This window comes from Vicugna pacos, chromosome 6 (assembly GCF_048564905.1).
Source record: "Vicugna pacos chromosome 6, VicPac4, whole genome shotgun sequence".
Lineage (NCBI taxonomy): Eukaryota > Metazoa > Chordata > Mammalia > Artiodactyla > Camelidae > Vicugna > Vicugna pacos.
Window position 1 is genome coordinate 10,900,943 of NC_132992.1, and position 24,321 is coordinate 10,925,263.

Consider the following 24,321-nt stretch of genomic DNA (forward strand, 5'->3'; position numbering starts at 1 on the left):
CTATGATCCATATAACAAGTGAGAATAACATTTTCCCACATTTGCTTCAGATTGAACATTTTCCCCTCTTTCCTTCTCTTTCAGAAATTAAAACAGTGTAGTTACAGGTCACATCTCATCCCAGACACCAAGGAAACCCTTGTCATAAAATTGATGTATGATTCCCATGTATATTTTGAATCTTTCAGTATTCATGTACTCAAACTATACACATTATTATTTGTGTTCAATACATTTAAGCAGATGGGATTACATAGTATAGATCTTTTTGAAATCTGCATTTTCACACAATTTTATGTTTTTGAGATATATGTTAAAAACAGACACCTAGTTCATTCATTTTTACTGGTATAAAATATCCCATTATACAAATAAAACCACATTGATCTGTTCTATTGAAAAATAGATAGTTTCTTTCTTTCTCTCTTTTTTTTTTTTTGCTATCATGAAGAGTGCTTAGACAAATATCCTTGCACGTCTTGTAAACAAACAAAGAGTTTCTTCGGGATAGATATAAAGAAGTGGAAATGCTGAAATTAAAGGATGCATACTTTCAGCTAAATATTGCCTTTCTCTGAAGCTGTCATGCCAATTTATACACTTCCCAGAAATGTGTAAGAATTCTAGTTGGGATTATATTTGCAGTTCAAAAGCCGATGGCAAAGTGTCAGGAATGGTACAGGCCAGCTCTAGAGGGAGAGCAGATGTCCCACAGTGCTGACAACTGACAGCAGTGTTCTTATTCATTTGTTTTTCAGTACACTGGAGTTTAAGTATGTTCAGTAAAGTGAATTTTCAAATGTTATATATTTTTAAACTAAAAACTCCCTCACAAATAGACATGTTGCTTAAAATGATTTGTACAAGCATCACCTAACAAACATGGAGACACAAATAAACAATGACAATGGCAGAGCTGTTTTTTTCCTCCATTCCAAGGCAAAAAGAATAATAACATAATTAAATCTGATGTTATGCAAAATATTCAAAATTATTGAGGCTATATAAACTTCAGCATAATTATATACTACACATTGAGATATCAGCTTGTGATTATATAAAAACATATAGTTTATTAATTTAAAGAATTCCACACATAAAAGCGATGCTCAGAATTATTTACTGATATGGTACATAATTTTTTAAAAAGCTTGGAGAAATATACACTACCATTCAATCATTTTTATTGATGGATGCACACCACTGATGTATTCAACTGGCCAACTGATGTAGAAATCTTAACACTTCTGAATCTGGCCTCTGCCGTATATTTAGATATACAAAATAATTCTTGTAATAATAGAGCTAGTTATCAGAAAATACTTTAATAATTAGGGGTATAATTTCTGAGCCTATTAGGATATTATAGCGTATGTATTAAGAAGCACTTACTATCTATTTCTGATGAAGCACCTATTTCAGGCAAAGCAATGCCAACACACAAAAAATGCATATTTATAAGAACAGGAAAATTAATTAATGTGGTCTGTTTGCCTCACATTCTCACAATCAGTACTTTATGTAGTATGTTCTACATAAAGAATTTAATTTGCAAAATACTCATATGAAATTAAAAAGGAAAACATTTATAACTCTTTAAATATATCCTTTACAAATAAGACTGTTTGTAAGAGCCAAGGTGTTATCTTGGACTCTACTCTTCAACTCTTAGAATGTGACTTCACAAAATCATTATACATTTGCAATTCTGACACACCCCCCTTACGGACGAAGAAGATGCCAAAGACTGAAGAAGATGCCAAAGACTGAAGGGATATGCCAACTCCTCATGCCTGGCAGAGAGATTACTGGGAAAATATAAAGAACAGACCACATCTATGATTTAGAGGTATTACTTTATTAATCAAACACATTAAGCAAATATATGAGATGTTAAAAATCATTCTCAGTATATGTCTTTAATTTTAAGATGTTGCATTTAGAAACAAATCATGTCTCATACACTTGGCAGGACAGAATTCAGAGAGGACAAAAACATTGTAAATCAATAATATAGAGTTAAAAAAGAAAAGACTATACCAGTGGCTTGTTATTCATGACAATACACTATCAACTTATTATCAGCTGAAATCCTCACTAAGCCCTTTCTACCATGCAAATTCTTCCTGAAACATTATTTCAACCAAGCAGTAAACACTTAAACCTAAGCAACAATTATTATACTTTCATTCATATGTAACCAGAAAGGAATCTTTTAAAAAAAATTTATTGTTGAGGTGAAAAAGGGAACAAAGTGAGAGATCAGTATCTGCTCTGTTTTTAAAAAATAAAGTACAGATTTCAAATGCAACTTTAAAGTATCTATGTGGAGGCTACTCATTAGATAGATTGTTTAAGAAAATGTCAAATTTTATTTTTTTAAAGAAATGTCAAGTTTTAAAACTTACTTTCTGTGCTTTTTAAAATTTCTAAACTTCTTCCTTTCAGAGGACATTCAAACCAGAGAGAATGCAAACCAATTTAACAGAAGCCAAAACATTTCAAAGTAAAAGTTTCTTCTGAAATGGAAAACTGATAGCTAGTCTTTAAAATGACTTAACCTATTCAAATGAGATTCTGAAATGTAAATACATCTTTATTTCACCTTTAATTTGTTAGGAACTACATATTTCTTAGAGACTAAGATGTTTGGGTACTCCTGAAATATATTTATGCGTACTCAGTCTGAGATTTAAAAGACATTCATCTTTAATTCTTTCAAAATTATTTTTCACAAGAACTCTTTTCATGAATTAAAATGAATCACATATGTCTTTTTATTTTATCTTAGGTGTCTGACAACAAAAACTTTTGACTACTGTATTACGGAATTTCTAGTAACTTTTACATAAATATTATATATAAATGTGATAAGTGGACAATTTTAACAGTAAACATCCACTGAATACAGTTTAAGAACTATCAGTAACTGAACAAATACATAATTTCCCTCTAAACACCTATGAAAAAATATTACAAATAATTTATTGGGAGTTTCTAGTAGAGGGGTTTTATTTGTGTGTGGGTATGTATGCACCATGGGCCTCTTTGGCAATCTTCAGAAAAATGTATTTAAAAGAACAAAGCAAAATATACAGTATTATAAAGTGATATGTTATCAAATTATTAAACAAATTTGCTACAGAGTAATATATATGCTTTTAAATTAACACATTAAATAGCTCTAGCTAGAGGCAGGCCTATCAACAATGTTAATTTCAAATCATAAATGACAGTTTAAGATACATGCAACAAACATACTATGCTATAAGAGTACTTTATACATGTTATTTCACTTAGAGACTGGTAAAAATGACAGTTTATTCCCTAAGTTCACTGATTTTCCTTCCATTCTGGGAGTCTCTGGACTCCAGGCTAAGAATCCCAACACTAGTAGAAGAGTAACATGTTATTGAAAGATACACATTTATATACATATTTGTGTATCAAGCCATCAAACACATATTTCATAAATAAGTACTTTGTGTGTAACGTTACTTTAAGTAGCTAGACTTACATGGTTTACATTAATCAGACTCAGTATTTTCTGACCCCAAACTGAAATGCTCAAGAAATGACAGATGATTTTGACTAATTTGGACAGGGTTTAAAGTAATTGTTCAAGAAATAGCAAATTAATGAAATCTGAGAAATTATTTTAACCAGTTGTTAGTCTAAGATGAATAAACTATTAGAGACAGTCATTACTGTATCAAATCATCTTGGAATTAAAAAAAAATCTGTCACCTCGTTCCCTAGCAATAACGTTAAGTTGCAACTTCCCATTATTTGCCTAAGCTCCCAAAATACAAACTAATGTTAATATTAGTCTATAAAGAACTCTTCAAAAGAGAATTCTGCCTACATTCTTCGGCATAGGACACAATCAGCAGTCAAGCAGAGGCTGAGAATGAACAGGTCTACACTCCCATTACTCTTCAACCCAATCACAAATATTCTAGAGTTGACTACATACAAGAACTTGAGTTTGATACATTCCATCAAACATTTATGGATTGTCACTCAGACAGATGGTGGGGGTTATGAGATGAAGACCCACGCCTCTGCCCTCAATACGTGTCAACAAGTAGAAAAGCTTATAGCCCAACGGGATGAAAAACAAGTTTCACAATAAAGGTCAGGTGTCTTGAGGTCCAGATCCAAAATGCACTATGTATGGGTGGATCTAGAGGGGTGGACAGGGAATTGCCTGAGGCTGAGGCAATTCATAAAGCCTACTGAACAAGGAAGGGTATCACCTATCCAAACTTGAATGGAGAAATAGGCACCTTCTGTTCATACTAAAGGTAGAGATGAAACTACCTATCATTTCACAGAAGAAGGGTCCTCTGAGTAGATGGCTTATATAAGAACAATATGGCCTTTTAGGCAAGTAATTTTCCAACTTAAGTGGTCCGGGAGATAAACTATGTGTAGGGCAGAGTACAGTTTAAGAGCTGTCAAACTGGTTTTCATTTAAACTGATACAATGCCATCCCAAGGCTGTGACAACAATCAGTCCCAAGGATAAAAGGGATATGCACTGACTGGGACAAGTTGATCAAACACCTGAGTAAACTCTAAGGTCAGAGCTGAACACTCTTTCTTTGCCCAAGGGCTAAAGAATGAAAATCTAGAAAAATCTAGCTAGTCTTCAGAGCTTCTAGTGAAGTGAGAACCAAATATAAAGGGGATCCCATCTTTTATCTTATAGAGAGATAACTCACTGATTTTTCTTCCAAAAGTGATTAATTGCCTTTTCCCACTAATCAGCATAACAAAACGATGGGGTAGAAAAATAAGGACTGAAAACATATATGGCAAAGAGAAAAGGAAATGAAAAAAGACACAACAGAAGAGAAACATAGAAACCAGCCTTCCTGTACATCTCCATTTGAATTTTATTATTCCATAAGCATAGTCAAGAATACATTGGCTTTTTAAAAAACAGTCATACTACCCTGCTGGGCACAAATTAGACCAAAAACTTGTACCACTGTTAAACCAAGTCACCGTATCCTGAATTTATACAAGTGATTTTTCTAAATGTAAATGAAGGATTTCATTCCCTAAAATTATTATTTTAAATTTCATCTTTGATTCATCACAATACCCTAATCTATCTGAGTTAATGCTAAATACTTGCAAGAAAAGAGAGGTAGGAAGAACATGCCTAGAAATTTCCTTAACACTTACTCCACCTTAAAAACTGAAGGCATGCCCACTCCCAGAGGAGTGGAGGAAAGAGTTGAAATGACAGGAATCTTCCTGGCAGGTCATTTAAGTTGGTGAAATGTGCTACACCCAATTGTGGGAACCCTGGTTGTAAGGGTTCAGATTTTAAGCAGGATAAAACTAAACTCTGATTTTGGTAACTCCTTGAAGTGCAGGTGAATTAAAGGAATCCTACATCATTTCTGAGTAATTAGAAATACCAAGTGAGACCAAATGACCTCTCCTAGGATCACAGACTCACTTCTCAATGACATTACAGAAGTTATCTAGTCCAACTCCTGCCCCAAGCAGTATTACTTTGAACATGAAGAGTCTCAGCAAAAAAGGTCCCCTGATAACTGCTTTCTACTTTGTATCACCCACATCTGAAGAATAACATTAAAAAGCTGAAGCATACGGATGGTGAGGGAGAATTCTCAGAAAACAGAATTTCCAGCAGTAAAATAAAAACTGTGGAGAAAATTATACAGCATTCCAGTTGTTCTTACTAGTAAAGAGACTTGTGGAACCATTAGCTCTTTTGTTGAGAATTTATTTATTAATGCAGTGGAAGACTTAATAAACATTTTTAGCAGACAAGTTACTACTGGTGAACCACAATGAGTACCTGCTTATTGGCCATTCAGGTATCTAATAGTGAAATGGCCATTCAAGTTTTTTGCCTGCTTTTTTCTCATTAGATTATTTGTTGTTTACTTGTTGATTTGTAGGAGTTCGTCACGTATTTTTGACCCAAGACCTTTTATTGTATTTATGTAAATATTTTCTGTAGGTTGCGTTTTCACTCTTACTGGTGTCTTTTGATAAACAGAAATCCTTTGTTTTAACATAGCCCAACTTGTCCATTTTTTTCCTTTATGGTTAACATTCTTTGGTGTGTGTACTGTTTAAGAAATCTCTGCCTATTGCAAGGTTACAAATCTATTCTTCTATGTTTTCTTCTAAAAGCTTAAATTTCACACTTTAATTTGAATTTGGTTTTTGTGTATGCTGGTAAGGGGTCAAGGTACATGTTTTTCCCCAGAGGATAATCAACTGACTTCAGTACTGTTTAGTGAAAAAGATGACCCACATTTTAAAAGTATCTCTGTGGCTGCTGTGTGGCAAATAAACTACGGAGAAACAAGTGTGAAAGCAGGAAGACCAATTAGAAGACTAATGAAATAATCCAGATGAAAGCTAATGGGGGCTTTAATTGTTCTGACCCACTGAGGTAGGTACTATTAAATCCCTATTTCACTAATGAGGAAAAATACTTTATCCAAGGTCACAGAATAAGTAGCTTAAAGAGCTAGAATGTAGGGCTCTCTGACACCAAATTCTTAACAGCATACTATACTGTACTGTTTTCCAGTGGAGGTTTTAGGACACAATTCCCATGTTCTGATCATATACGTAGCCATTTGGTGTAGCCCAAATATAGAATAAGATTTTTTCCCCCTCTATTTAGCCTTCAGGCAGTCTCTACCAATCAACTGACTGAGCACTGGATGTGAAACCCATTCCTGCTGAAAACAGGGAATGATGACAAATTATCCCAAAAGTGATTGGCAGCACACCCCAACTACTCCATCGGTTGACTCTGGATATGATGAGAACACAGGCAGTTACGTTGATTTCAATCAAAGGTAACTGTCATTCTTTTCAGTTCTCACAAAGAGCACAAGATGATGTTACCCTTGCTTCAAGTGCCTGTTAAAAAAATATTTATTCTGATTGTGTCTTTCTGGGTGGGCTTCAGTTTCCTAATCCATAGGAAAGAACCAGCTGGACAAGATCAGAGGTTGCATAATGGCATCCTGAGAGATTGTTTTGTGTGGCCAATGCCAGGATTTGTGCATATGTTTAAAACAATTTAAAAAAATTAATTGCTATCCTAGTGATGAGAATGCACCCTGCAGAACTCCTACTTTGGGGAATGTAACTGACACCCTGAAGTTTCTGTGGGGAACTACTCCAGCTGCTGTGCTCTGAAATCCATGACTGCTTTTGCACTTGCTTATAACACATTTGACAGAGTATGGTGGGGAAACTAAAACACATCCCTTCCTGGAAACGTAGCATTACTCTGTTGACCAACTTTGGCTCAAGAACTCCCCAGCTGCTTTGCTGAACCATCCTTAGAGGACACAGCAGTCGAGGACTCTTCCACTTCTCGTCTTCACTCGCAATGTCTTGAGGTGGCTGGGGGGCATTTGCTGACTAGCTACCGTGGGCAAAGCACTGTAGGAAGGTGCTTTACTCACACTGCTGGTACCACTGCTAGTTGTGTTCTTCTTCCTACTAGATATCCTGTTCATACCAAGGAGTGATTGAAGGAAGCTGTGAGATACAGCAGTAAGTTTTCAAGAGCTCCCATAGATCTCAATCTACTGGCTGGAGAAACCTGCCCTATAATACTCTCTCAGCTGTTATGTGCTTTTTTCCTACCAATTCAAAACAATGTTTTATGAGGAAATGGCTAGAGACAAAGATACTATGGAAGATGTGGCTGACTCAGCATTGATTTCTGCAGCAGTCCACTGAATACCTGAAAACTTCAGCAAAGTTTAGTCATTTCAATGACTAGATACTACTCAAGAAATAATTGTTGACTTCATGAGTAACAGCAGAAATTAGAACAAATAGTTTCTCTTTCTGTCTGAAAACCAATATTATTTCAATGTTCATTCAGGCATGCTGATTTGCATTCAAATTCAAAATCTATTAAATTAAAAAACTCCACCATTGTATTTTAAATGGGCAGCATTAGACTGTTTCTCATAAAAGGTAAAGGCTTAATCTAGAGAAAGAATTTCTGGATGTTTCAAAAATTACCTAGATCAACATTACTATGTTTCAAAATGAAATATTTCAATATATAAATCATGAGAGCATTTTTGCATTTAATTTCAGAAAAACAATATGAAATCCTCACATAAGCAAACTGAAATATTTGGGCACAAATCTAAATTTGATCACAGTTTTATGAGGAGACTCTTCTCCTCCCCCTTGGGTATCTTTGAAAACTCAAATACCTAACCTGCTTACTTATGGAGAAGCTTTTCCTCCCCTTTTGTGGGTGAACACTAACAAAAGTTTCGTACAATTTGAATCACACCAACCTCTTGGAGAAACATCAAGTACCATCCTGCAAAGTGGGGAAACCTGTAATGCCGCTGGGTGCATCTAAGCAGAGACCCAGGAGTTCTGCTTACAGGATTCACCTCTTGGCTCTTGCTTCTCTCTCAGCGAGGGAACTGGGCAAGTTACAAGTCAGTTAACATCAATGGCCCCACTCACTCTTTTAGAAAATCAACTCAGTAACACATAAGTCACACAGGCATGTCTACTTAATTAATGCTTATAAAGGATTTGGAAATTCTCAAGAAAGAACCTAGGCCAATGCTAACTATTAGAATTACAGACTTCATTTTGGTAGCAACCTATTCAAACTTACAGAAAAAAAATCTAAAAAGAAATTCAAACTAATAGATTTTTTTTTGAAAAAGGAAAGGAAAGGAAGAGAGAGTTTTTAACATAAATGCTTCCCTATTTTCCTCACAACAATTTGTTTAAGTATTATTGGCTAACATTTGCGCCAAGCTCGCTGCTGGCTACACTGAAGATATTTAAATATCTAGTGCCAACAAGCACAGCTGCTGGACTCTCTATGCCCTCCTCTTGTTCACTCTGTGCCAAATTACTCACACAGCTATGAATGATGAGGCAGCAGCACAGGAAAATGCCAAGTGTGAGGGAGATCAGTGATAAACCAGAGGATCCCTACAGAGGTTAGTGATTAGCTAGTTCCCAGTTGAAATCACTTGTCTAACCCAGCCTTTGTTTCACCACTTATTCCATCTTAACTGCACCAACTTCCTGTGACAGGCATCAGAGCTGTAAGCATCTTCCCTGTCAGAATCACTCAGACACCAGCACAGGATCCTGTCCTTGGTAAGAGCACACAGTCAGACCTGGGCAATTTGAATAGGTTTAAGAAATGACCTCTTGAAACTAAAACCTGAGATGAAGTAGTCCAGAATGCAAATGTTCGCCAATCCAGCTACCCTTCCCCACGCTCTCCATCCCTCCCCCAACAATCAAATTCACAAATTAAATATAAACAAACAGAAAAGGATGGGAAGGTTTACACAAAACAGTGTGCCTTTCACCCATCAGAATGCCCAGAGGGAATATTAAAATGCAGGATTCAGTATGAGGGTGAGGAAGTAGGCAGGTAGAAATTAGGAATGAGCAGCGTAGAGTAAGAAAATACATTTGATCAATTTTAGTCATTTAATAAAACCATCTAGATCATTTTATGGTCCAATTGTGCCACATATAGGATATATGCCAAGGTATTCATTCTAAATATCTAAACTCCACTTCTCTGAGACATATTACTTAATAATTGCTTTTCTACATTGTATCTGGAAACATATTTTTAGATATTGCATTGCTGCTTTTCCTTAGATTCAGAACTTAAGTGTGTTTTCTCACTTAATGTCTACACACTTTTCTAACCATATGCTGTTTAAAACTCAGAAACAAAAGATATTTCATTTTTATAGCAATCCAACAGATTATGGAACAAAGATGATCTCTTCATCTTTGGCTGCATGTCAGGAGAAAACATAGTGAATACATATTCTCTAAAAATAATCAAGTAACCTTTGTACCTTAATGTTTATTCCATTCTTTAATAAAAGAAAATTTGAAATAATTCAACTGACACTTGACAACTTTCTAGCCAATTCTACTAAGCCAATCCTTCAACACCTCAATATTGTCTACTTCCCTTACACCAAAAATAAAGAAAAAAAGAAAATCAGGTAAAAGTCACATCACTAAATAATGTGTCTGGGGGAAGGCAAAGTAGCATGTTATTAAATTATATTGGCAATCACACACTTAAATAATCTACTTCTGACATACTGACTCTGCTTCCACCAATCCTTGTATGAATGCTTCTCTCAGAAATTTCTTGCATCATACAATGATAAACAGAACATTAAGCTCATTATTGTTAATTCCTGTGATTTTCTCACATCTTTCTGTATTTTGGCTGTTTAATTTAAACCATGACCTTACCAGGCAAGGTCAGTGTCTGAGTCTGTTTTTTGTGGCATCCAGGGACCAGAAGGCAGATGCCACTTGTTCAGGGAACACTGGTCTGGAATTCAAGACTTGTTTTGTTTGCATGCCAAGAACAGATTCTACTCCAAGGCTCTATCTATGGCATACAGCCATGTAGAGGCGGAGAGACAGTTTAAGAGAACTGTGCTCTAAAATAGCTGATAATAAATGACTGTTAATTAGCTAGTTTCCCCTGACAGCAAGAACTGGAATAGAGAAAAAGGAACTAGTCAATGGAACTGCTACCATTCACCAACTATCTGGTCAGAAGTAGGGTAGCGAAGTGGAACAAGCATGGAAACGAGAGCCAGGAGGGTCTATTCCTGTCTCTGCTGTGAACTAGCAGTGCTGCATGCATGAATCATTAAACCTCCTGGGCCTCAGTTTCTATACCTGAAGATTGAGGTGGGGAGGGTAGGGGAAGTTTGGAATGGATGACCTCTCTGTTTTAATATCCTATGAAATTGACATCCTCATCTATACTGTTATTAATCAGGCACTCCCTTCTGACAGAATGTAAATTTGGGCACTGCTGGTACTAAAAGGAAGACAAGCTGCTAAAAAATGTATGGACTTTTGGAATAATGATGAAGCGCAGTTATAAAAATGAAATACATAAACAGTTTATCATACATTTAATACATTTTGAGATATTTAAACCGTGAATACGGTATGCTAAATATGGGAAACTGAAGTTAACACATTCAGAATTACCAGGACTTCACTCTACTCAGATTAAGAAAAACTAAATGGTAATAAAACTTCTCACTGGGGATGGACACCTTCCACCTACATAATGTAAGAAGGTAAACATATTCTATACACCACAGAAAATACATACATATTGAGCAACTGAAAGGAGACGATTCTATTTTCTTGAAACAGAAACTCCAAAAGAGAGCCTTAAATTCTATCTCTGGTCTACTGAGATTTAAATAAGGTTCTTGCTACAATGATAGGTACTCTGAGGGTAGAATATGAGACATTCAGCTTTCACTGAGTGACCTCCAGTACTGCAATTCACTGCCCTCCTACCACTGTAGTTTGAAAATAGGTAAAGGCTTGCCTCAAATTCTCAATGGGTTATAATCCAGAATTCATTCGTGAGTCAGGCATAACTCAAAATGAGTCTTTTTACATACCAACTCATTATAAATGGCTAAACAAATCAACTTAAGTCACTCACAGTATGTCGGTATAAAATATTTATTGAAGGAAGAAACACAGGAAGAAAGTAAAGACTAAAGGAATTAAGAAAAGGAAAAAAATTGTGATAATAAAATTACAGAGGAGGCATAGGGAACAGGTTATGAACAGAGACTATGCATGCAGACTAACTGGGTTCAAATTCCACTCCACTTCTTATTAATACTGTTATCTAACCTCTCTGTCCCTTAGTTGCCTGAATGGTGGTGAAGAGGGGTAATAACAGGTTTACCTTATTGGGTTTTTGTGAGAATAAAAACCACTGGAAAACACAGAATTAAAAAAGTCAAAAACTTTTCCCCAACCTCTTTTTTCTCTGTGTGCTTTATTTTGACCACTTATATTTAATACGATTACTGATATGGCTGGATTTAAATCTACCACATTTTGCTAGATGTTTTCTATTTGTCTCAACTGTTCTTTATTTCTTTTTCAGCCTGCTTTTGGATTAAGTATTCAATTTAGTCTCCACTATTGGTTTTCATTTTTTTAGTGTTCACCCTCAATTTAACAACATATATCTTTAACTAACAGGATCTTCTTTCAAATAATGTAAAAGTGTAAGAACCTTACAAAAGCATACTTCCAAAACCCTCCCTCCCATCCTTTGGTTTATTGTTGTCACATCTTTTACACGTTTATACACGCTGTGTACAGTGTTACTATTTTGCTTAGACCTACAGTTATTTTATAGTGTGATAAAAAATGAGGAAACATATCTTCCATCTTTACTTTCATTTTTACCATTTCTGGAGCTCTCATTTGTTTGTATAGATCAGGGGATGGCATACTTTAACCCACAATCCAAAGCTGGCCTGCTTCTAGTTTTTGTAAATAAAGTTTTACTGGAACACAGCCATACCCTTTGTTTATGTAATGTCTATGGTTGCTTTTGTGCTACAATGGCAGAGATGAGTAGTTGTGACAGAGACTGACCTCCAAAGTCTAAAATATCTGGACCTTTACAGAGAAAATTTGTTGAGTCCAAGTGGAGACCTAAGTTTCTGCCTGGTGTTACATTCCCCATGCCTGAAGACTTTTAATGGTTATTGCAGCATAAGTCTGCTGGGAACGGATTCGCTCTGCTTTTCATGTATCTGAAAAAGTTCTTACCCTGCCCTCATTAAAGAAAGCATATTATTTTCAATGGATATATAATTTTGGGTTGACAGGGCTTTTTATTTTAATCCTTTGGAGATGTCACTCTATCATCTTCTTGCTTGCATCTTTTCTAATGATAAGTCTACTGTAGTTTCTTTATTGCTTTGTACATAGATGTTTTTTCTACCTCTGGCTGCTTCAAGATTTTTTAAATTGTTAGTTTTCAGCAGTTGGAATATACGTGTACGGATGTGTGTGTGCACATGTGTGCATAGGTTTGTCTTTGAAATCTTGTGTCTGTGATTTTTTTCTACCTCTCTGAGACTTCAATCACAAACGTATTAGCTTTTTTGACATTGTCCCATAGATCTTTGATCACTTTTTTCTCTTTATGTTTCAGTTTGGATTTCTATTAACTATATTCAAATCTACTGATTTCTTCTGCAATTGTTGTCTATTGATGCTGCTGAAGGAATTCTTCGTCTCTGATATCATGACTTTTATTTGTAGCATTTCAATTTGACTATTACCTCTACCTACCTGCTAAAAATTTCCCATTTGTCATGCTGCGCACCCTTTTCCATTAGACTCTTTAATATGTTAACTAGTTACTTTAAAGTCCTTGTCTGGTAATACCAACATCTGAGTCACCTCCTGTAAATCTTATTCTGTTGATTATTTTGCCTCTTGTCAATGCTTTTTTTTTTCTTTGTGTTTATGTATATGTCCCATAATTTTGACTGAATGCAGGATGTTGTGTGCAGAAGAGGAGAGACCGAGGTAAATAGTATTTAGGCCTGGAAATGAGCATGCCTATTCCAGAATAAGGCCTTTGGTGTGAGATGAGTCAATCTAAGTCAAAAGTTTAGCTGGGTGTGACTGTGGCTGCTACGACTACCTTCAGCTAACCAGAAGCTTGAACTCTTTCTAGTGATTGGCTGCGTTAGCCTAATGCTTAGTATGTGCCTAGGGTGCTACAGGATTTTTCTCAGTGTTCGGTTTTTCACCCTTAGGTTTCAACAGATCCAAATACCTGTGCGCCAGAGTGGAGGCTGGTGGGGTGGGGATCCAGGTTTCTCCATGGTTTTGCCTTCCCCTCCCCCAGTGGTAGACTGCTGTTGCTTTTCTGTACCTCGTTCCTTCCTCCCTATAAGAGCAAACTCTGTTTTATATCTAAAGTTGACTGAGGATTGGAGTTTCCACCCCTCCCAGACAGGGAGAAGATCTGTACTTGTTATTAGCATAAGTTCTTAGGTCTTAGGTAAGTTTTCTGTCCCCCACCAATCACAATGTGTCTTAGCTTATCTTTGGGCAAGAATCTTTGCTGGCCCACTTAAAGCAGCTTAAGTCTTTCAGTACTTAGGATCCAGGGAAGTTGGCATATGTTTCTTGCATTTCCCACAGTGGTAACTAATCAGCTCTTGCAAGCCTGTACCATCAATGGATACTTCCTTCAGTTTCCTGCCCTACCCCTAATCTTTCTTCTGAATACTCAGTGGACGTTTGAGGGGGAAAATTTGAGATTAAGTGTGAAATCCCTCTTTGAACTGTTCTTTTGTTATATGCCCCCAGCTATTTCAAACTATGTTGCCAGCCCATGGCCTTCTGCTAACAACTAGCCTTCTGTTGAACTTAAAATATTTTGTTGATTCCTCTTACCTGCTTGTGTTGTGACACCTTATTCTCTCATGCTCTGCCTCAGGTAAGACAGTTCACGTGTACCGTTTCCCCTTGCAATTCAGGTCACATGATAGCCATGTAGTATCAGCTCTCTGATGGATTCAAAAACTAATTTTGTACTTTATCAGGCTTTTTCATTTTTTCTCACTGGGAAGAGTGGAAATGACATTCTTTGCAGTTCTTTCTACCAAAGGAGATGCTATATATCCTCTGATCTTCATTTTGGATAGTTTGTTACCATGTCTGCAAATTCACTGATCTTTTCTTCTGCAGTGAATAATCTGTTATTGATCCTATCCAGTGCATTTTTCATTTTGGATATTATGTTTTTATCTCTAGAATTTCCTTTGTTTTTTTCTTTTTTGTATCTTTCATTATCCCTCTCATCATATTCACTTATATTTTTGAGCTATGGAGCATATTTGTAACAACCATTTTAATACCCTTGTTTGCTAATTCCATTATCTTTATAACTTCTTGCTCTACAGTTTCCACTGATGACTTTTATTACTGGTTATAGAACATAGTTTCTTGCTTCTTTTCATGCTCAGTAATTTTTGCTTTAATACCATACATTACAAAGTTCGGATTTTTGGGTGCTAGATTTTGTTGTTTTCCTTTAAAGAATATTGGACTTTGTTCTGGTAAGCAGTTAGGTCACTTGGAATCAGTTTGATCCTTTTCCAGGGTTGCCTTTAAGCTTTGCTAAGGCAGGTCCAGAACAGCCTCTAGGCCAGGGCTAAGTTAGCTTCACCAATACAATACCCTTTGAGGACTCAACACAATGTCATTTATTATGAGATCTTTCCACTTTGGTTGGCTAGAGAAGAACTACTTCTAGCTCTGTGTGTTTCAGGAATTATTCAGCCTACTCCTTTCGTGATCCTTCCTGGATTCAAGTTAAATATTTTCTCACATATACACAGATTAGTATTCAGCCTAAGACCTGAGGAACCCCTCTGCAGATCTCGAGCTCTTTTTCTGTGCTCCCTCCTTTTTGCCCTGAAAATTTGACCCACCGTGGCTTCTTTGACGCCTATTCTTTGTCTCCTCAACTAAGTAAGTCTCTTCTGATTTTCTCTTCCCACTGCTGTGGCTGGGAATCTTCCTCCAGGGAGTAAGTTGGAGAATTGCAGGATTCACCTTGATTATTCTGCTTTTCTCAGGCACTGCCTATTGTCCAATGTCTGAAAACTAATTTTAATTAGGACTACTATGAAACTTTCTGAGCATTTTATATAGCTCTTGGAAATCCTTCCACCAGTCTCCCCACTAAAAAGGGGGAGAAAAAAAAGAAAAGCATTCTCCTAGTCTTTCTCTAGCAAACGCAATTTTAAAGACCAGAAAGCAGAATACAGCAAAACTTGACACCTATAAATAATAAGACTTTCTGACCAAAAAAAACTACTCAAGGGATTTTGTATGGTAGAAGATAACATAACACGAGATTCCAAACATGTTACTATCTTTATATTTTAGAGTATCCTAAATTAAATACATCCTGCTCAGCTAGACTGTACCATAATAGAAACTGGATTTGACAAACTTTTGGAAAATCTAAAAACTTTCTTAAACTACTTTTGTTTTTAATGACATTGTAAAGAGGGTCTCTTATTTTTAACCTTCAATGCTTTATTTCTAACATACTTTGAATTCCACTAAGTCTGCTGACATATTTGAACTTGGAGCAAACTGCTCTAAGAATATGATCTCCTGCACTGACTACACACACTGTTATTTCTAAAAGGTTAAAAAGCTGGCAATTTTCCAATTCTTTCTCATTACTTCAGTTATGGAATATAATGTCCAGTTTGTAGTTTCTCCTGTATTTTCTTTTGGCGTGTTAACTAGTTCTCTAAATTGAGTTGGGTATTTTGTTGTGCAGATCTTTAATTCCGCATCCTATGGTATGTGTTACAATATATTATACATATATATGTACATATATATGTGCTCTAGATACCATACAGCATTAAAAACATTTGTAAAAATTGCTGTTATTAAACTATATTCTGGACCAGCAGAGTGGTGCAGTGGGAGTAATGCCGGGATCATAAACTATATTCTATTAGAGGTTATTGCTTCTTAAACTCTTAAGCTAAATTATGTTAACATTTATTTTGACATTTTTTTTCTGAATTGTTTCTTGCCTACTTCAGACTATATTCAATAGTAAAAAACACTGATTTCATTATAATATTTTGAAAAACAATACTAAATAACAGTAAAACTCACACTTATAATGTTTATTTTGAAACAATCCTATTCTTCCTCTGAGAGATTCCGACATCTTGGAAACTTAATCTTTTGATTTAGAACTCTAATTCTAATCCTGCACCTGTCTCATGTGAGAAAACTGATAATATGTTCTAGTTAATCATACTGCTTTAAAATCTATTTGAACATTTTTTTTTCAACCCTGTTCATAAACTTGTATTCTGCTATTTTCCTTAAACATTCTAAATCCCACAGAAGGCTGCTGGACTTACTAGCTTCTCTGAATGAAATGCTCTTCTGCTGGAGCATTTTGATCTCTGCTCAAATGTTACCTGCCTTCGCTGACTATCCTATCTAAAAGAGTTCCCTGTAACCCTTCCTTCTCTACCATCTTTAATTAAGTCATAAAAATATGCCTTGTTGCCGTTGCAGAGACAAAATAACTTAGCTGGTAATGATAATAACTCACAATTTTCCCCTTTTCTTAATGTAAGTTTAGAGACTGCTTTAATTTGTGTTGCCACTTTATCTACTTTTTACTATTATTTCCCATATTTGTATCTTGTTGTATCATATTTGCTGTAATTTAAAAATTCCTTTGCATTTTCAGTTTCTGTGATGTCTCTTACCATTTACAACTTTATAAAATAAAATAGGATTTACACGAATCTTCATTTAAAAATTTTTTGTACTTCCTTTTTTTCCAATCATCTTACATTTGATGTTTCAAAGAGGAGTTTCTTTTTTTGGGGGTAAAGTTTTTTTTTCTCCCTAATATAACATGCTTTAAAATATTCTGAATGGAAGATTATAGCAAGTAAGTAGCATGAATGAAAAAAAATTCAGGGATCAGAAGCAACTGTATAATAAGATTTAAGTTTAGAGTTCTCATAGATATATTAAGATCAAGGAAGAAGTATAAAGATAGCTCTTAAAGGGCTGGGTAACTATCATATTGATGTTAAATACCATGTTTCCTGGAATTCAGCCTTCTAGCAGCAAATAATATGCTTAGTAACTGAAAATACAGTTATATTCTTAGTATTGAGAATAGAAGTGATCCAGAAATGATTGCATTTATTCCACATTTACTTCCTCAACTTTTCTGGATTACATTCAGCTTATATCTATTTTAGGAACTGCTTTGGAAGGTCCTTACGTTTTATGCAAGGAACTGCTATTTTCCCAGATGAAAAGAATATCCATTCTCTGACTCCAAGTTTCCATGACAATAAAAACAAAACATTCATCAGCACCAGCTTGGTATTTGATGGCAAATGCAGCTGCAGCTTATAACAGTTCAATCTTTATCCCAACTCTTTTCTACAGAACAGAGACACTATATTTCTCCAAAGCAACTGAAATGTTTTTACAGTGATTTTCCCCCACTGCTAGACCTAAACACTAACAACTAAATGTGTTACACCACCTTCAATCTTCAAATCATCCACTCTCCCCAAACTCATGCCAAATACAATAAAAAGTTCCTGAATTTTGCTAAGAGCACATCTGATTTGTGAACTCTGAAAGCTTAGCTGGTTTAAGTGTTACAGATTTAGAGAAATTTAAAGTGTTTAAGTTTTCATGATAACTACTGAGAAGACAGACTTTTGGGAGAGGCATTCACAGTAAACAAAAGCTGTTAAATTCAATTGGATTATGGTAAAACAGTGCCCCCTTGTGTCTTGGTATTTCTGCCTTGACTAAATCCAATATTTATTTCCCTAGAGTTCTATGGTATGGATTTATATAATTTTTATATCAGAAATAAAAAGGACTTAATAACAGCTCTCCCAAGACAAAAATTCTAACTTATTATATAAATATACTGGCTATTTAGTATCAGTGACTTTAACATTTATAATCTGCAATATGAGGAGAATGTAATGACTTTGGACATACTAAGTAGTTATTTTTATTTTAAATTGCATCTTTAATTTACTATTAGGTTGACAAAGTTTTTAAAATGAAAAGAAAAAGACTCACCACCTTTAGTCATATTTTCCTTTGGTACTGGTTCTCCTCTGTACCATTTTACATTTATATTGGTTACCTTCATTATCACTGTGGGACAACCAGTGAGTTCCAAGTTTTACTAAGACAACAGACAGTCTGTACTAAATGGAAGAAATTAATATAAAATTTTAAAGGGTATTTGTAGTGACAAAATGAGCAATTCTCTAAGTTACATATCCTTTCAGAAATGAAGCATACAGAAAGACATCATCCACGTTTTAATCCCACTTTTTTGTTGCTATTTTGTTTTATTCTGAAAAAAGTCCAAAAAAAAAATACAACAAAGTTGCACATACAGTAAAAGGAACTTTTTCCCCTTGAAGAATTTCTGAGAACAAGTCACAGACATGATGCCTCACCATTATCCAATACAATATGTCGTACTGTGTATCGTGCAAGTAACCATAATACAACCACCAGACTAGTCAAATTAACAATTATATATAACTATCTTCTAATCTTTAGGTCCCATTCGAGTTTTTGCCAAACATCTGAATAATGCCTTAGTGAAAGGACTGAGTTCAGAATTGTTACTGTCTTCAGTTGTCTTTAACTCTGACTTTCACATCTCTGATATCACAGGCCAGAATGTCACTCATTCTGAATTAGTTTTATCTGATGTTTCCTCAAGATTAGATCCAGGTCAGGATTCTGGGCAGGAATATCACAGAAGTGATGCCACGTTCTTCCCAGTGAATCCTATTAAATGGCACATGAACTGAATTGTCTCACTACTGATGTTGTTCACTTTGCTTCATTAAAGTGCCATCTGCCAAGGCTTCTCAACTCAAAACTTACTTTTTCCCAATGCAGTTAATAAAGATTTTGTAAGAAGGTACTTTGACTAGGTAAAAATCCTATTCTTCACAAAACTTTCAATTTGTATCAGCACAGACTCATGCTTTCCTATTTTATTCAATGAGTTATAATCCATTACTATCACTATTTTGCTGTTCAGATTGTCCAGATTTGGCCAGAGGGAGCCCTCCAAGCTGGCTTCTGTGACCTTCTGTAAGTCCTCATCATTCTTTGAGTATGTCCTTCTTTCCAGCAGAGCAAGATGTTCCAGGCTCATCTTGTACTCTCCTTGTCCTAACCCTAGAATCAGTCATTACTCCGAGGAGCCCCGGCTTCTTTTAGTGGGAAAAAAAAAGGATTTTGAAACCAATTTCTGGACAGTAGGGATGGTCACTGGTACCAGGGTTTTCCTATTCCTAGGCTAAATGGACAGCACTGAGGGAATATATGTATAATAGACATATATTCACAACACACGTCTGTACCTGTATTTCTGCCTCTCACTGAATCTTACTATATACTGCAAACTATGAATTCACACCAATGTCACCAATTCCTACCTAATACCTACATTTAACCAACTTCCAGTTTCTGCTATAGCATCCTTTGCCCTTCTATATGGATGCCCTCCTGCACATAAGCTCTTATCTCTCCTTCTCTTGTTTGCTGTGACCACTGGCTTCTAAAGGGCTGCTGCGCCAAACCATGGAGGACCATGCCTGTGTCCTCCCTCTTCCAAACTACTAAACACCCAAACTACCATCCTGGTTTGTGCCTTTTTTTTTTTTTTATGATTTTTAACCAAGAGTTCCTAAATCTTCCAATATTTCCACAACCTATCAATCTTCCTATTCCTACCTACTCCTGCACACCCCTGCAAGTTAGAGATGTACCTATGTTGATTAATTTCTGACATTCAAGTGCATAATTATAAGGCCCATACAGTTTAAAAAGAAAAGAAAGGTGGTTCCTTCCTGAGCTTTGAATATTTCAGATGTTTCTAAAAAATGATTATAATATAAATGGAGGTCTTCAAGAAAAAGGAGTGGGAAATGGTGAGCTAATCCTGGCTTTTATCACTTTAGTATTGTCTTTTCTCTACATCTGGAGATAACAGTGATTTCTGAGTCCACAGTTAAAACAAAAAAAACCTGCAAGTGATCTAAAACTTGTTCACAGTCAGTCACCGAGACAGTAAAATAAAGACATTTGAAATCGTGGGATTTGAGTGGAGAAATATTTCTGGAGTAGAAAAGGTGACAGCTTACTTTAAATATCTGAAGGGCTGCCACAGTTTGGTGTGATATCAAGAATATATCTAAGGCCAAAATAGGAAAATTTCTATTTGTTTTTCAGTCATATCACAAAATAGACCTTTCTAATAAATAGTCAAAAATTAAGTAGCTACCTTGGGAGAGTTAAGTACTACGTTACTAAAGTTAGTCAACACACAGGTTGGACAATATCTTGATGGAGACAAAAGGCGCACAAAAGAGTAAAAGGAGAATTACTGGACTTGGAGTCAGAAGTCACAACACACTGGTTAAAAGCACAGGTTATGGGAGCCAGACAGACCTGAGTTTTCAATGTAAGGTGCTTCAGTTTTCTCATCTGTAAAATGAAAACAACTCTGTCTACTGAATATAATTGCTGTATGAACTTAATACACTAATGTACACAAATGGCTTAGCTTAGTGTCTGTCACAAATAAATGCTTAATAAGTGTTTTCTTTTATAATTAGGTAGTACTTTGTAATCAACAAACCCTAAGTTATAGAAGGCTTTATGAATGGACATTAAGTCTATGAATGCAGGGAATTTGATCACTCTTGTTCCCTTCACTTTCCCAGTCCTTAGCACAATGCCTGACATTTAGCACATGATCTATAGATATTTGTTGAATAAAAGGAGATTAAAACATTAAAGGGTTATTGGATTATAAACTTCTAAGGACCCTTCCAAGGCTGATAATCAATGACCCAGCCACGTGGCAATCATTAAACAATATCCCTGTATTAATATTCGTAACCCTTGGCAATCTTCTTTTCTGTATATCTAGAATGGTCAATCGAGCAGTTCAATGAATACCTTGTATGTACCTAACACATTCACCTACAATCTAGTAGGTTAAACAGGACAAATACATGGCACAATTTAACACTAGAGCATAAGCTTCATGAAGGAAGGGCCACAAAGTTTTGCTCACTGCTATTTTCTCACAGCATCTAGTATTGTTGATTGAATTAATTTCAAAAAAAGGAGTCGGAAAAGAGAGCAAGGTAGATGACGGCCATCATGCAATGTTTCACAGAACATGTAGACAAGAGCTGGGAAGATTAGGAAGGAAGAGGGGCTGAGAGGAAGAAACAGCATTGTATGAGTAAGAGAGACTGCCCAAGCAATTACAAAAAGAGGAAATAACAGTATGTCAATGGACTTGCCTGTCTAAAAAACAAAGATGAAAAGCTAGGATCTAGTGGAAAATAGACTGTGTATATTGAACAGACATCCACTCAGGACTCAATGCATACATGAGGCACTAAGTTCTCCCAAGTACCTGGGTTTGAGGAGAAAATAAAGAACAATTTTATGTGTATCAGATGTATCAACAACATGTGTACCATAAAACCACCCAAAAAACTCTTACCTTTTGACCAAGCAACTTTTAAATATTAGAAATTTATTCTAAATAATCAAGTCAGGGAAGATAAAACTTTACACATAAAAGATGCTCAATACAGTATTGTTTCTAAACAATCTAAATGGCCAATTAACAGGTGAAGAGTGGAGAAAGTTATACTATATGAAACACTACACAGTAGATTACCACGGACAGAGTCCTTCAAAATCATATTCATAGTAAGTGTTATTACATAATAGTAAGTGAAAAAGTCCAATACAAGATTGGACTAAATATGCTCTCATCTGTGAAAAAGTATGTAAAGGAAAAAGACTAGAAAGAAAAATACTAGGTAAATCAACCCTTGAGATTAACTAATGCCCTTAACACATTCCCTCTAGAAAACATAGGACTGGTCTCTACGACATACTGAGTGCTCATGGTTGACAGGCTGTTCTCTTAATACCCTCACATTTTTACTCTCACTAGTTCAGTTATATGCTTACCAAGAGCTAGTTCTATTCATCCCCAAATCTGTTTGATGACAACTGTACTTTTTATTGTGACTGTGTAACTAAATGAAACCCTTAAACTGAGGAAATATGAATGCAAAAAGAAAGGTAGTCATTTCTATGAAAACTGAGTTGAATGCATGAGGAAGCTGCCCCTAAATCATCATCTAATGATTTGCGTACAGTAGCTAGACAACTGCAAAAGATGAGGGGTGGGGAGGCCATCCACAGAAATCTAAAGGAATGAAAACAATTGCTCCAGAAATATTTCTTACTATGCCTCTGTATATTATTTTTCTTGCTAAAACTATACTCATAATTCACCATCTGTGATTTTCAGTGAACTACAGGTGTTTAAAGCAAGAAAAGTAATCTACAACCCAATCAAATTGCCCCATCCACTAAAGACAGGCCTTGCTTCTACTTCAAAAGATTGGTGACTGATAGACATTTATATATTTTTATCTCTGGTTCAATAAATTGTGCGTTTTCAATTGTGGTAATATAATTAACGTAATATTTATCATCTTAACCATCTGAAGTGTACAATTCAGTAGAGTTAAGCATATTTACATTGTATGACCAATCTCCAGAATTTCTTTCATTTTATAAAACTAAAATTCTATAACCATTAGATATTCTTCATTCTCCCTTCCTCCCAGCCCCTAGCAACCACCATTCTATTTTCTGTCTCAGTGAATTTCACTACTCATTACAGTTCATACAAGGGGAATTATACAGTATTTGTCTTTTTGTGACTGTATTACTTCACTTAGCATAATGTCATCTATGCCGTAACATGTCAGAATTTCTTTCTTTTTGAGGATGGATAATATTCCATTGTAGGTATATACCATATTTTGTTCACTTGTTCATCTGTTGATAGACATATGGACTGCTTCCACCTTTTCACTACTGTGACTAATACTGCTATGAACATGGTGTACAAATATCTCTTTAAGGATCTTTTAATTTTGGGGAGTGTATATCAAGAAGTGGAATTGCTGGGTCATATGGTAACTGTGGTTTTAATTTTTTTGAGAAATAAACTTTTCAATTAAAAGACAAATTACCTGTCACATTCCTGTGGGAAAGAGAATCTCTGCTAGATTCCAAATGTTAACACTGATTCACTGAATGACGGGATTATGAGTGAATCAAGTTTACTGTCTTCCTTTTGGCTTATTATAATTTCCAAATTTTCTACAGAGCATTATTACAGTACTTAACATGTTGATTGCCACCATCACCCAAATCTGGGTGATAGTTTTGTCTCCTAGGGGGCCCTGTCACCCAGATATGGGTGATGCTTTCCTTCATCCAATTATGCAGGTTTTCACAAGTAATTTGCAACAGTTTTCATTTGTAATACCAGTATTTAATAGTAACAACATATAAGTACATACATAGATAGATAAAAAACCTTTCTTTTGAACAGAAGTATAGAATTTCTTACAATATTCACTGAAACAATTTATACAAAGCTGCGGTTTTTTAGGGGCAACTAGGACAATATGTTCCTGCCTTTTTTACATTTTTTTCTAGCTTCTTGTCATTCCAGAGCGTGCCTGCTTTTCTGATAACAGAGGACGCACATTCTTCTGATTGTTTTGCCTTGTGGATTTTTTTCTAATTTGTAAATTGTGAATCACTTCTTCTTTATCCTTTTGCATATCACTGGACCTAATATTTGGAGAATATAATCATTCCTCAACTAAAAGTTCCTTAAATTCTGATATTTTTATTTTTCAATTTGCTTTTGCCTGGTATAGAATATGTGGGTTTATGACAGAAATCCCAAGAAGTAGATGTAGTGCT

General features: G+C 35.4%; 1 protein-coding gene across 6 annotated transcripts in view; it reads right to left on the reverse strand.

The window, feature by feature from the left end:
* The window catches only part of TCF12 (transcription factor 12), a 326,023-nt gene that overhangs the window by 106,787 nt on the left and 194,915 nt on the right, over positions 1 to 24,321 (reverse strand). The gene's annotated exons all lie outside the window — the stretch shown is intronic.